Consider the following 14358-nt stretch of genomic DNA (forward strand, 5'->3'; position numbering starts at 1 on the left):
GTAACATATTCATGACTAGGATGGTGATTCGCTGATGGTATTTTTCTAAAATATATTTATTTTTTGTTTATTCATTTTTTGATGGGCAGCAATCTACCTACACACTCACCGATTGCAACTGACGTATTGGGCACCCCAGCTCCAGAGGCTTGCAGTTATACTCAAACCTTCTAGTCGGCCCGCATTAAGCAACACTCACAAGCAGAAACGGCTGCAGTGGGCCCAGACATACATAGAGAATCATTTTCAAACAGTCTTGTTTACTGATGAGTGCCGTGTAATCCTGGATGGTCCAGATGGATAGAGTAGTGGGTGGCTGGTGGATGTCCAGCATGTCCCAATAAGGCTGCAACGTCAGCAAAGAGTTGGCGGAGTTGCGTTTTGGGACAGAATCATGAGGAGAAAGCTTGTTGGCCCCTTTATGGTCCCTGAAGGTGTGAAAATGACCTCTGAAAAATATGTAGTGTCTGACTGACCACTTCTGTCCGTTGTACAAAAACAAGACCTGTGCTTTCAGTAACAAAATCATTTTCAAGCATGACAATGCACCATTTCATACTGCAGGAATACCTCTGCATCATTGACTGATATGAGCCTAAAAGAAGATACAACTGGTGGTGTGCTCCCCGTCCTCCCCTGACTTCAACCCTATTGAGAACCTTTAGATCATCCTCAAGCAAAATATATCTGGGGGGGCAGTTCACATCCAAACAGTAGCTCACGGAGGCTATTCTGACATCCTACAAAGAAATTCAAGCAGAAACTTCCCAAAAAACTCACAAGTTCAATGGATGAAAGAATTGTAAAGCTGCTACAAAATAAGAGGTCCCATGTTCAAATGTAACTTGATCTTTTGATTGGAATAGCTTTTGATTTAAGTAAATATGACCTCCTAGTGCAGTAAATTCAATAAATGACCATTTTCTGGTCTTTGGAATCTATAAAATGTTGTGTAATACTGTAAAACAGTGCATTTTATGGATTTTATTTTTGAATTAAAAAAGGGAAGTCTGGGCATCTTTGCTTAGACTGCTGCCCCCGCGACCCGGTCCCGGATGAAGCGGAAGAAGATGGATGGATGGAATTAAAAATGCTGTTATCTTCAGGAGGTTTGTTCAGTACCTTTTAATATAAACTCTAATGGTTAGTGACTTGAAAATGATGCTGTCTTTTACATTGAATAGAAAAATATTTGCAAAATAATTTGGAACGCACTGTAAATCCATTCATTTACCCCCCATAAAAAAGGCACTGGTGCCCCATAAAACCACTGTGGATACGGTAGTTGCTGTGGAGAGTGCGATTTAAAGCGCTCAGCTGAGACTGTTGTCCCACTTTTACCTGGGTTTAAATAAAGATGTAAAATGCTGGATGGACTTTTGAGTGTCATAAAGCTGAAACACAAAACAACAGCAGTTCTGACTAAGTCTTCTGTTAGCTGTCTTTTTTATGTTAATACCTTTAAGGTGTGCCCTCCTTTGCTGAAACGTTGACAGACGCCCTTTGATTTATGCCACTTTGGTGCAATATAGACTTATGTGTGGAAAAGGTAATCGCTAGGCTTGCCAAGTGACTTAAAACGTGTTGCTCAAGTAACAACAGACAGCTCCTTAATCTGATCGCAACAGTACACAAATATGCAAGTGCAATCGCAAGACTGGTAAGTTGTGTTGTAAAAGATGAGTCATAAAAGGCAAGTAAAAGCAAATATACATATTCAGAAACAACCACAGAGATGAAAATTTAGGTTAGACTAAGTGAACAATCGTATTTGTACAGCTGAACATATAATGTTTAAAGAGGCTTTACAGCTCATTTAACAAGTATGCAGGTTCGGTGCTTGACAAAGCTTTTTTTAAATTCATTATCTTTTATTGTGTGCCATATTTCATAATAAAGTTGCTTCCTTTTGACACCAGGCAGTGCAGTAACTGAACAATCAGGAAGTAAAGAGGTGAGTGAGGGATCTCCCAAAACAACCGCATCACCATACAAAAGCTGAGAAGATGATAGTCTTATGGCAAATACACATCTAGGGCAAATCTGTGAAATGCCACTCGAAGTAGAAAAAGAGAAATGAAACTAAATGGGAGGGGCCATGAAGGGGTTTTTTTTCTGCTAAACTGAAACTAAAATGCATGCATGGTAATGTTTGGAGCTCATTTATGGTGTTAACCCTAAACCTCAGCATTACCTGATTAGACTATTACTACTCTGACAGGAGAACAGGTAATTGGTCAAGACATAGCAAAGGGCCAACTGAAGCGCCATCTTCTCCTTACTTTACCAGTCGCTGAATAACTATCTCTTAGTGACAAATTACAAGTAAACTGATAGAAAAATGGTTGTTTGATGAGCTAAACGTAAAGATATCCCCATCCTGCATCCATCTAAATATGTGTTAAAGGTTCTTTTGATTTAAGTAAATGATAAATCATTTAGGAAAAGCGCACCTATGGTCTTACTTTCTAACACATATGATGGGATGTGATATCACCACACGGTAACGTGTTCCCTAGCTTTTCCAGAACTCGTTAGCATCCTTCTGTTCTCTGCAGTCATCTCTCAGTCTGGATGAAAGACAGAAACAGAAAGCCTGCATGCAGCTAAGACTGTTTTCATTTAATTTGTTTGCTCGTAAATATGCAATTATTAATATTGCAGATGGTGTTCTAAGCTGGAAAACTGGTCCTGAACATACTAAGATTTGACTTAAACAGAAATGTCCACTCTTGCAAAATTGACCCATTTCTGTGAAAAGTGTTTTTTAACATGTTCCTGTGGCATTTTTCTCACAATGTAGGATATATATAAAGAAAATTAAGCATAAAATGCATTTCTGAGTAATTTCTTTATTCAAATTGCGGTGACGCAAAAATGCAGTTGGAAAACCTTGAAAAGTATGATGTAGAAGGCACTACGGCCAATCACAAGCTTCCTGTTCCCTCCATTTTGATGCATCCACCCATAGACGAATAGATCCATGTTCGTCTTTGTTTTTCTCATCTGCACTTGAATCTGGCTCAAAACTGTACAGCTGTGTAATCATAATTAAAAGACTACTGGATACACTTTAAAAATAGATCAAAAGAAGATTGGAGTGGGACTTAAACAAAACTAGGCTTTGTTAAAAACGGCAAGTTGGATAAATAAATGAAAACATTTTTTTTTCCCAAGTTAATCTTATTAAAAAAGGCTATAATTGGACCTATGTTCAGCATACATTCTGACTTAAAACAATTAAGCCACTGTCACAATGCAAATTATTATAATGGAGTTATATTAACTCATTTTCAGCATGTTGTAATGGATTAAAGCTGCATGATGACACCTGAAATTAATCCTTTCTCTCCTGCTATGACTTCTATTAAAAGGCCCAATTTAAAAAGCCTGTTCTCAGCATCACTGAAACTCTTTTTTCCCTCCGCTGTGCAGTGTGAAGTGCGTTATCGCACAAGTGTATTTATTCCCACCTCTGTTAGCCTTCTGTACCATCTTGCTGGGTAGTAACAGAAACAAAATAAGCATCATGGGAATGCACGAGCAGGAAGGGAGAAACCCCGTTCATCACAATGGGGCTGCTGTCAGTCAACTGAGTCAGCTTCAAGTGTGAAACTACAGTGATTTGGTGTTGTAATATTTCTCTTTGATGTCTGTGAATCACTTAAAAGAAGCAGGGGAGGTTTAGCAATCATTTTCCCTTCCCTGATACAGTACAGCCAGTGTGTGGTAACAGCTAATGTCAGTAAAAGTTGTCACTCTGTAGTAAAAGGATCAGCATCACATTATGATAATGTGGAGGTATTTGGAAAACAGCAGAGATTCTATTTCCGGAAGTATTATTCACCCAAATTCTTAAAAAAAAAACTCCGATTTCCTATTTTAATTTTTGCTGTTTGAAATCTTTCGGGTGACATCAGAGATTATCAGCCCATTGCGTCATTGAACAAAACACCATTTATTCAACACTTCACATTAAAAATACAGGGGTCCTTCACTATAATGTGGCTCACTTCTTGCAGATTTTTTTTTAGTGGAATTAAAAAAAAAATAAATAAATAACACATTGTGTTGACCGCCCTGATTGGCAGTAGATCAATGTCAATCAGTGTCTTCCATGCCCAGTCTGCTTTACAGTGCAGAATGCGTTCAGGTTGCAAAGTTTACATAAATGTTACATTTCTAGCACATCTTTGGTGTCATTACCTGATAGTGGACTTATTTACTACAAATGTTAGAACTTTGACAGTGTTTAAGCAAGAAAGAAGTGTGGGAAAATGTTAATTTTTGCCTTGAAAAACTATATAAAGCATGTTGTGAGTGGTTTAAAACCTGTAAAGATCTATTTTAATACTAAAAAATAAAATAAATGCTTTGCAGATGTTGTCCATTATGGATTATTTTAAGAACACAACACCCAAGATAAGAGAAAACACTATACAGCAATCAATCTGCCAGGAATCAGATTTTCCAAGTATTTGGCCATAAACAGCAACTGGCTAAGCAGCATCACTTGCTTCTGATTTAAAAAATCTTTTAGCTTTATGTGTGTACATATCAGCATATAACATATATATATGTTAAATACTCTGTGTCATTTATGGAAGCCTGCATCCAGTTTAGCACATTTTCAGGCATTGTTAGAAACTTTGTTAAATTGACATGAAGCTCATGTGGTTCAAGAAGTCATGGTTATAGCTAGCCTGTAGCTTTGGCTCTGCCACCTCACATCTCCTACACACTTGTAGTAGAGACTATGAAGCTTAGAATGTGAACCAGTCTTCACTGTCTTCACATAGCAGAACAACCCGACTGTAGTTAGGTCAGATCCATTTCCAGTCCAGGCTGAAACAGACATGCAGTTGGCACGTTCAATGCACATCTTTGGCTGATTCCACTCTGAGCTGATCTAATACTTTAACATGAACAGTTAGATATATATATATATATTTTTAAGTATGAACAGTTATATTTAAAGTTAACTGAAAAACACAGAGAGCCTAAATGCACCGCAGGTATTGCACTGAGTCTAAACTCACATAGGAGGAAATAACATTATACAAAATTAACTTTTTTTAACAAAAGCAATAACAATAACAATACATTCTCATATATAAAGTCATAGTATAATATACAGAAAGGAGTCGTATCTACACTACCCAGCTGTATCTGCCTTTAAGCTCCTTGCAATAGTATTGGTGTGGAAAGAAGCCACAGTCTCACTCTGGACAATTCATAGTGGCCACTCAGGCGTAAATGTCCCGCCCATGTGGCCCATTCATAGTGCACTAACCAATGGGAGGGGGGTTCTCTGATGCCAAAATAGCTGAAAGACGGAGGCTGTAGGATATTTATGACTGATATTTCATCAATACTATAGATAATACAGACACTATTCATCTTTTCTGTGATGATGGAACAGTTTGCAAGTCTGAGATCTGCCAGGATTATCCAGGAAAAGAATAAAGAGGAGCAAAGCTACAGGTGAGCCAGACTGAGTGGAGACTCCAAAACTTGAACAGACTGACTGTGTTGGTGGAAAAACTCTCATTATTTTTCTTCTAGCTCTCCTGTGTCTTTGATGTATTCAATCAAACAGACGAGTGAATGAAATCACTTTTTCATTTATTGAAAATTTGATTTTATGAAGGCATTTGCAAACCATGTTAACCTAAAAAGCAGTCAATATAAATAAAGATATATTTTTTCTAACAGCGTCTTAGTAATGTGATCAAATAAACTCTTATGGTTAAAAATCCTTAGAGTTCACGCATTTTAATGTGATTAAGTGGACAGTTGAAATATTGAGGCTAAAACCTCTAATCTATATAGCATGTATTCCTCTAATCTATATAGCATGTATTTATGCAACAAGTGCCAGATATCCAATAATTCCACAAAAATTACAAGCTAAAACTATCAAAAACCCCAAAATAAAAGATTTTTAAATGAAAAATGTTTAGAATTTAACAAATTTAAAGAAATTGCAGACATGTTCTGCAAAGGCACAGCTTGTTTCTGAAACACGGCTTCTTACGTTTGTCTAGACTAATATTATTTTAAGCTAAAGCCTTCCTACAATTCATTTTCAAGAATTTAGAATTGAGTACATAAATATCAAAAAAACAAAAACACCTGCACATTTGAATAGAAAGTGAATTGCTTTCAAAAGAATGTATATTATTAATTGAAAACTTTGAAATAAATTTTCTTCTACATAAGTGTTAATAATCCAGGCTGAATCAGACTTACTTTTTAAAAATGTTTGTAGCTTAATACTGTACTTAACCTAAAGTAATAAGTTACTATCAAATCTCCAAAGCTACTTTATGTATTGTAAGGAAACATTTACAGTTACAGCACCATTTTATTTCCAAATAATAATTGTATCTAATTTATTATTTAACCTGTTTATTTTTAAATTTGCTGACTATTGACTAAAAAGTACCATTTATAACATTTAACATGTAGCATATATAGAAAAAAGGAAACGAGAATCCCTTCCAAATTTCAGCGAGGGTGACGTATGGAAAACTACACTTGAGGCCACGAAGGGAAACTGCTCATTCAGCAGAAAGGCCGAAACAAATAGGAAGAGTCCAAAGTAAAACCTGAAATGGGATACGAGGGTGAAAAACGAAGCTTCTCTGTATACGTAATGTCATGTAATCATGGTCCAGGCTGCTTAGGAATGTGTACATAAACCCCTTTAAACAAGATGGCACTTCTGTTTTATTTTTTCTCAGGGAAGATTCCTGCACTGCCCATCCCACTGAGGCAGACAGCTTGCTCAATCAAAGTTTGTACTCCCTCCTTCTCAGCCAAGGATTCCACCCTGAGCAGTTGGGAGAGTGCCAGATACACGCTGGCAACCCTGTGCCATAAACTAAGGCAGAGGGAAAGGCATTTCACCCACACGCAAATTAAGATACCATTCCCCCAATGTTTAACTAGAACCATATTCTCGTACAGCTTTGTTGCCTTATTGAGAGCTTCTATTTCACTTTAGGCTTAAGCACCATATTTGTTCAAATATAACTTTTAATGAGTATGTTTTTACTTGAGTTATGAGGGAAAACTCCCCTGTTTTCTAAACTATGATGTCCCTCAATTATAAAAGTAATAATTAGTCATTAATATCAAGCTCAAAATAAAACTAGAAGTACCCTTGAATTGCCCAAAGACCTCTACAACCTCCTCTATTCAGAACAAGCTGGCTACAGGAACTTTTTTATAGAAACAAACACAAACCCCACCTTATATTCTGGTTTCATTGATCAATCTGTTTTTCTGTGGCTGACCTAAATAAGTAGGCTGTATTGACGACATTAAATTTCTTGAATGCCTTAAGATCTTTAGAGCCCAAGTGAGGCTCTATGGAGGTATGGTATGTGGTGAAACTGTGCTAATCCCTTTTTCAAACAACAGATAAAATAAATGAATAATCAATATCGGATCAATCAGGCGTCATCAAATCTATGAATTGTGATTCCTTGAATTCCTTTCTTAGGAAAAAGGTTTACAGCAGGTTTCTAGTGTAAGAATTTGAGCATACTTATTTAATTTTTTTTTGTCTAGTATTTTGGTTGTGAAACCCATGCTATACGTTACAGTTAAGCAACAACCGTCACTTTGCCAACTAATGTGTGAGAGGCGTAGCAAGCGAAATGAAAGCTGATTAAAAAAAATAAAATAAAAAGCTAATTTCTCATTTATTACACGTATTCTATTCACACGAATATAAAACATTTTCCTCAGGAAATCTTCTTCTACTTTGGTGGATATTGTTAAAATTAAAGTTAAAGTTTTTAGTGTTTTTAACATGTTCTTATAGCATTTTTTTTCACAATGGACGATATTTATGACATTATTTAAGATTGAAACTGTGTTTCTCAGTATTTCTTGATTCAAATCATGTTGGATGAGGAGGAGATTAAAACAGAGGTTTGAAAAAGCTCAGGTTTGTGATGGAGCAACTGCCATGAGTGGGCAAAAGTCTCCTTTCTCCGCTACAATCCTACACTTGCGTTCACACCAAACGCGATTTGTTCGCCAGAGGTAGCCAAATTCAATGTTAAGTCAATGGGACAAACACGAACGATCTGAGGTCCTGCACCGAGCGTGATTTGAGTGGTGCGACGATAGTTCAAATATCAGAATTTTGCAGAGGTCGCCGCATCATTTCTACCAATCTGGGACTCAGCTTTGGACACGTGGTGTTTTCAGTGACTCAGTCAACAGGTAGAATACAAATCTAATGGAAGGGTTTTGGTCCTGAACTACCATTTCGTTTCTTAACCTGAGGTGGGTTGTTCAGAGCCCGTGCCGGCTATTGTTGGGTGAAGGCAAGATATCACGAGTCTGTCGACTGGATGCCGACCAGGGTCCAGTGGAGCTCGCTCACTACGTCGGCAAGCAAAGAGCTGCTGCTGGAAGGGACCCTGCTCAGGCTTCCAAAACTTTGATAGATAGATAGACAACTGCCAACTTGACAACTGACAACTTTGTGATATTCTTCTTATTTTTATCGAGACAATAATAAAAATTTGCCATAATTTTTTTTTTCTTTCTCCTCTCTGGTTAATTTGGGACAGCAGCAAGTCTTCAAATTGGGTCACAAAGACAGGAAGACCACGGAAGAGCAGGAGTGAAGCCACCATTACCGGAAGAGTCTCTGAAAGATCTCATGAACCCTCATTATCCTGTACATTCTAAATTAGATAAACACAGACGCCGCACCATGTAGAGATGCTATAAGCTAGCAGGAAAGAGTGTAAACAAAGGAATGCTGGGAAATTAGCGCAGCTTACTTCCTCCTACCCACAAACTAGAATCAAATGTTTAATGTGCTCCTGCAGAAAATGTCTTTATGTTTTGGCTAAAAACTGCACAATCATAATTAAAAGACTACTGGGAACCATTTTACAATAGACAAAAATATAGCTGGAGTGTGACTTTTGGAGAACCTTTCCAATCACCAATTAAACACAAATTGTTTTTTCCAGAAGCAGTCATTCCATTCATTTTATTAGACATAATCTTAAACTAAAAGATTAACTTATCAGTTCACCAGTTGACTGAATACAGCCTGGACAGGCTAAAGGTGAACACATTTGGGCTTGGTATTACCGGTAAAATAAAAGAGTAGTAATAACACGGCAGTCAAGTTCACCTATTTACCTATTAGACAGCAAACCTGAATCATTTTGGAGATCAAACAACATCACTTTCAGTTCAAGGGAGAAGCCCTTTTTGGGCACAGACAGATGGGGCTGGCTGATTTGAGGTCAGCTAATAACACAGAAAGATAACAAGTCTTGGAGCAGAGACTGAGTTAATCATAGCCACTTCTCCTTTTCCATGTCAAAGCTCTCTGGGTTCTCCATCAACCATCTCTTCCTCGCTTAAGACATTTCTCTTCTGCTGATTCACCCTCCTCTCCCTCTCTCTGAGCAGTAAAAGCCTGGCCATTACCCCACAGCTCATCCCTCACGCCCACCCAAGACCTGTCACACTGCTGTTTCCATGACGACACAAACGCAAAGAAGCTGGGTGAGATGCCCAGTGAGACAAGCCAAACAGAAAAAAAATGGGGGAAGGGTGCATCATGTCAACAATACACTGTAGATCTTATATCACCTTTGATGGACAGATAAGACAGACAGTGTGTTCTGACACAGAAGGCAAATGCCTGCTTGCTCTTCCATGGATTACACTGCAGAGTTTGATGAGGTCGTTTTAAGTGAGATCATAGAATGTTTATGTTCTATACGCACGATCGTAGTAACTATAAAAATCTGCTCGTTAAAGACAGCGGCAAAAGCTTCAATTCACAGACTGACTTTAATAAAAAACTAAAACAGAGAACCCCATTTTCCACATTATATAAAATTAAGCCACGTTGATACTACTTGAATATTTAAAAAAGTGTTAGACATGTAATATCAAAGCAGTTTGAAAGTTAAGTTTGGATTTAAACTACAAGTATGTTTCATTATTATTTTTTAACAACTCATGTATATTTAGCTTTATTGCATTTATGTCTCACAGTGGGTAAATCTAAAGTCACAATGTAAAATAGCTTTTTAAATTGCATAGATAGTATCTATAAAACTTCTAACATTATTAGAGTTTGAAGCAAACAAACATTTCACACAGCCACAGGATGATGTAAGATGATTGGGTTTAGCTGCTGTTGTTATTCATTTCACTTGTAAAGTGCAAACTTTAATTTTTTTTGTTTGGATTCTTTCCAAATATCTTTTTTAATAGCTTTTTTATGCCTAACTTCAAGACCCACTCGGATGAAAACAGTGTTTTTAACATGTTCATGTAGCATTGTTCTGATGATGCAAGACCTATATAAAGACAATTAGGCTTAAAATTGCACTTCTGGGTTTATTTAAATTGCTGTAAATTTAGGAGGAGATGCAAAAATGCAATATCTAAGAAGTTTTAGGTGTAACGTAGAGGCTACTCCATTCTGATGCATCCGCTTGTAGACAAATCTATGTACATCTTTTTTTTCCTCGTCCAAGCTGGCCCAATATTGTTTGGCATTAGTTGGAGTCAGAGGTTGGGGTTGTGAAGGGCTGTAAGCTAGCGGGAAAGAATGTAAACAGATGGATGTCGGGAAGTAGGGGCAGGCTTCCTCCACCCCACTGATCTCGCCCACAACTCAGAGGTGAATTTCTAAGGAACTATTGCCGCTCTGCAGAAACTATGTCCTTGAATATGACATTTTTTTCAGTTTGCCTAAAAATGGCCTAATTATAATGAAAAGACCAATGTTTTTTTTCTCTTTAAAATAGATAAAAAGATAAACGGAGTGGGTTTTTAATCGAGAATTGTTGTTTACAGTTGAACTCATAAGTGCAGAGACATTTACAAGGGAAACAACCAATTAAGCCTATGCATTTTCAAGAATAATGTTTCAAAATATAGTAGAAGGAGCGTATTAGCTTAAATTTTATAAGACATGGAGACATAGACTCCCTGCTTTACTTAAACTCCTAGAAAACGATGTTAGGCAGGGAAGGGTGTGAAGATGGCACACCTTTGGTGGTAGGACAACAATAACTAGAACGGAACTTAGGGAGTCATTATTCTTTGCTTAATAAACCAGATTGTTTCATTTTCTTCAAGTAAGCTATATGCACACTCATATTACAAATTTTTGAAATTACTAGCTAAAACGCCTCTTTAAATATAGAGAATTATGTTATAAAGTAGCAAAACTTGATAGCATAATATTGCTTTCATGCTTTGTCTAACACTAAATAATACAAATTAAATATTCAGCCCAGACAGAGAGCCTTGCTCGAGTTTGCATTCAAAAAATAAATATTCAAACTACAATTATGCTTAAAAATGACAAATTAATTTTATATTTATACTGTTGTAATACACAAGCTTGAAAATCTCCAACAGAACAAGGGTCAAACGATTATTGTGACACTCTTCTGACGCAACAAAGCAACATATCACAGGACAAAAGTCAGCGCACACAGGATGACCACTTTGCTTTCGAGTGTGCATGAAAGGATATTTCTTTGGTTAACAAGGAAATAATCCTTACTTGCTGTATCAAGAAGTTTTTAAAACAGCTAAAGAAAATTATACGCCTGACAGAGGCAGCTCCAAAAATTGCTTTCAGCTGTAACTAGAAAGCAAGAGTGACAGTGCTCAAACAATGACAGAATATTTTCTTACACATTTGGTCTAAAACTAAAATTGCTGAACCACAAGATTACTTGGTGGAAACACCCATTCCACAAACTGTCCCACCTCAGTGTGAGAAAAACTTCCAGTTACCTTTCCATGCATATAAATCCACAAAATAAAAAAATAAAAAAAAACATGTTTTGTTTCTTTGTAAACTTCTGAGTCAATTTCTTTGATTAGCAGAGTCTGCGGAGAAAGGAAAGAGCAATTTATGAAATCATTAATGTCTTAATATTCTTAAAAAGGAAATGAATGTTGTGTGCATCTTCAGATTCCTTAGTCACAAAGACATCATCAGTTTCCCTTTGCTTGATATGTACCGCAGCACATAAATCACTGATCCATCTTTTTGTTAAGAGGTAAAACGTTTTCACATCCTGTAACCTTCTCTGCAATAACTTCCACTTGGCAACATGAATAGGTCACTAAAATGTGTTGCATCAAATTTCCTCCCGAGCAATGAAGTTCACAAAAAACTCATGTTGGATCCTGTATCAGTGATGAGACGAGTACTGCGCACCATCAGGTGGGCAGGGTGATGCAACAGGGGCTGCTCAACTGGTTCCACAAGATAGGTTCCTCTGGCATTGCTCACTCACTGAAATGACACAAACTGTCTGCCTGCATTGTACTGAACCAGCGAAGCAGAAGAATGCTTTAGAAAGGGAGAACTGCACTTGAGATGTAACACACGAGAGAAACCTCAAAAGGAGGATCATTGCAGGAGACACAATTTTTAGATGTCTTTGCTTTTACCATAGACTCCCATAACACAAATGACACTAGGCATGTGCAATAGTTCTAAATTAACCTGTACATGTCACAGGGAAACTTTTTTTTTTGTCTGACTTAAAAAAAATTGGAATGTGAGATGAAGCTTTTTACTGATCATGCATGCTTGCAAAAGATTCTCTTGCAGATTATACTATGGTAGTTCATTTTTACACTGCAAAAATATGAAGGTGTGTCAATAAAGTACGTAAAACCAGTACCTATCAAACAGCTAAATGTAGTTAATAGTCACCACTGTATATTTTGTGATCTAAATTGGATTTATTGATTAAGCAGTTAAGATTAAAGCGAATTAATCTGGAAAATGTTTACATTGAAGCCCTCCAGTACGTCTACTTTTGTTTTTTTTATAGGCTTGACTTAAACGAAAGTGTGAAACAATTACGCAAAAATGTTATTTTATAACTTAAAATCCAAAAACATCAGTTAAAATCAACTATTGAGACACATTTTGTGGACGTTTTAGTCCCTGCGCTGGAATTAAAGAGTCCGTGCAAGTTGCCATGTTTGGTTAGGCACGTCGTCAGCGCATCGTGACGCCGAGCAAACACAGGAGAATCTTTAGTTCAGCAGCAAAAGAGAGAGGGAAAAATACTAATAATCTTTGCACAAATATCCTCATCATACACAATGTGGCAAATAGTTAAAAATGGGAATCCATACCACGACAAACAACATTAGCAGCCCGCTCAAACACATGATGATGAGCAGTCTCCTATTCTGTCAGAGTGACACTAGCATTTCAGCTTAGCACTTAGCTTGCTAACTACGTTGCTGCTAAACTGTCGAACTTCGTCCGGTGTTGTGGGTACGGTCACTCGCTAACTCAGCACAAATAACAATAATAATAATGACACGTTAAAGTGTTATGCACGCCACGTTTGACTTATTATCTAAAATACACGTGTCCGTGCCGTCACCACACAGAAGCGGCGCGTGAGCTATGCATTAAGTCATTTGCAATTCCGCTGTCTTTAATGAGTTTGCTGCAGAAAACACTATTGACACAAGCAGTAAACTCAGCCAACAAGCTAGCACTTGCTAAATAAGCTAACGCCTCTGCCAGACACACTCACACACACACTCAGCCGAGATTGAGCACCTCTTCTTTGCACTGAATACTAGATATTTATTTTTTCAGACAAAACACTTCTCTAAAATTAACACAAACGCTCTGAAATACTTACTGTTTGGTAGTTTTGGCTGAGTCCTGCTGGTTAAATTCCGTTTATCCCGAGGAGCTCTGACCTTCGCAGTAGTAAAACAACATTTCTGCTGGCTAACTGTGCCGCCATGTTAACTCCTGCTCTGCAAACCAATGCTGTGTGTTTATCTGGCTGGTAGCCGCTATCCTCCCCCACACCAACCACATCACGGGGCTCCGGCAGCAGCAACTCACTTACAGCCGGAGGGGGGGTTGAATGCAATCCTGCCGCGGTTTACCTGTTAGGAAAATGCACTTTAGATTCGATTCATTTGTTCCAATGTCACCATTCAGTCTGACATCCGGACAACTTAATCCAAAAATGTTTTTAAGTAAACCAATTAATATAGAATTAGGTTAAATACACCCCCCATTTCTTGCCACTGTGTGGTTCGACAAAAACAAAAAGTGCTATATATTAGCTATTAAATGTATCATAAGAAGAGGGGTCAAGGCTGACTAAAATAATTTAAAATTGTAAATTAAAAATATTCATTTTGTCTATTCATAATATAAAATGTACATGTTTATTAAACTCAAAAGGGGCTTATTGTCGGTTCACGAAAATTAGAAAGTAAATTATTGACAGTAATACCTTTTTGCTTCTTTTTCTTTTCTCATAGTTATGACCCCTTTAT

At 37.3% G+C, this 14358-nt stretch overlaps 1 protein-coding gene across 2 annotated transcripts in view; it reads right to left on the bottom strand.

Moving 5' to 3' along the window:
- ncoa2 (nuclear receptor coactivator 2) overlaps positions 1 to 13962 on the bottom strand; it is a 59227-nt gene extending 45265 nt beyond the window's left edge. For both annotated transcript variants that reach the window (XM_024279970.2, XM_024279968.2), the window contains exon 1: positions 13704 to 13962. The gene's annotated coding sequence lies outside the window, so the exon portion shown is untranslated. The remainder of the gene's footprint in view (positions 1 to 13703) is intronic.
- Positions 13963 to 14358: the final 396 nt, after the last annotated feature.

Source organism: Oryzias melastigma, linkage group LG20, assembly GCF_002922805.2.
Source record: "Oryzias melastigma strain HK-1 linkage group LG20, ASM292280v2, whole genome shotgun sequence".
In the NCBI taxonomy this organism is placed as follows: domain Eukaryota; kingdom Metazoa; phylum Chordata; class Actinopteri; order Beloniformes; family Adrianichthyidae; genus Oryzias; species Oryzias melastigma.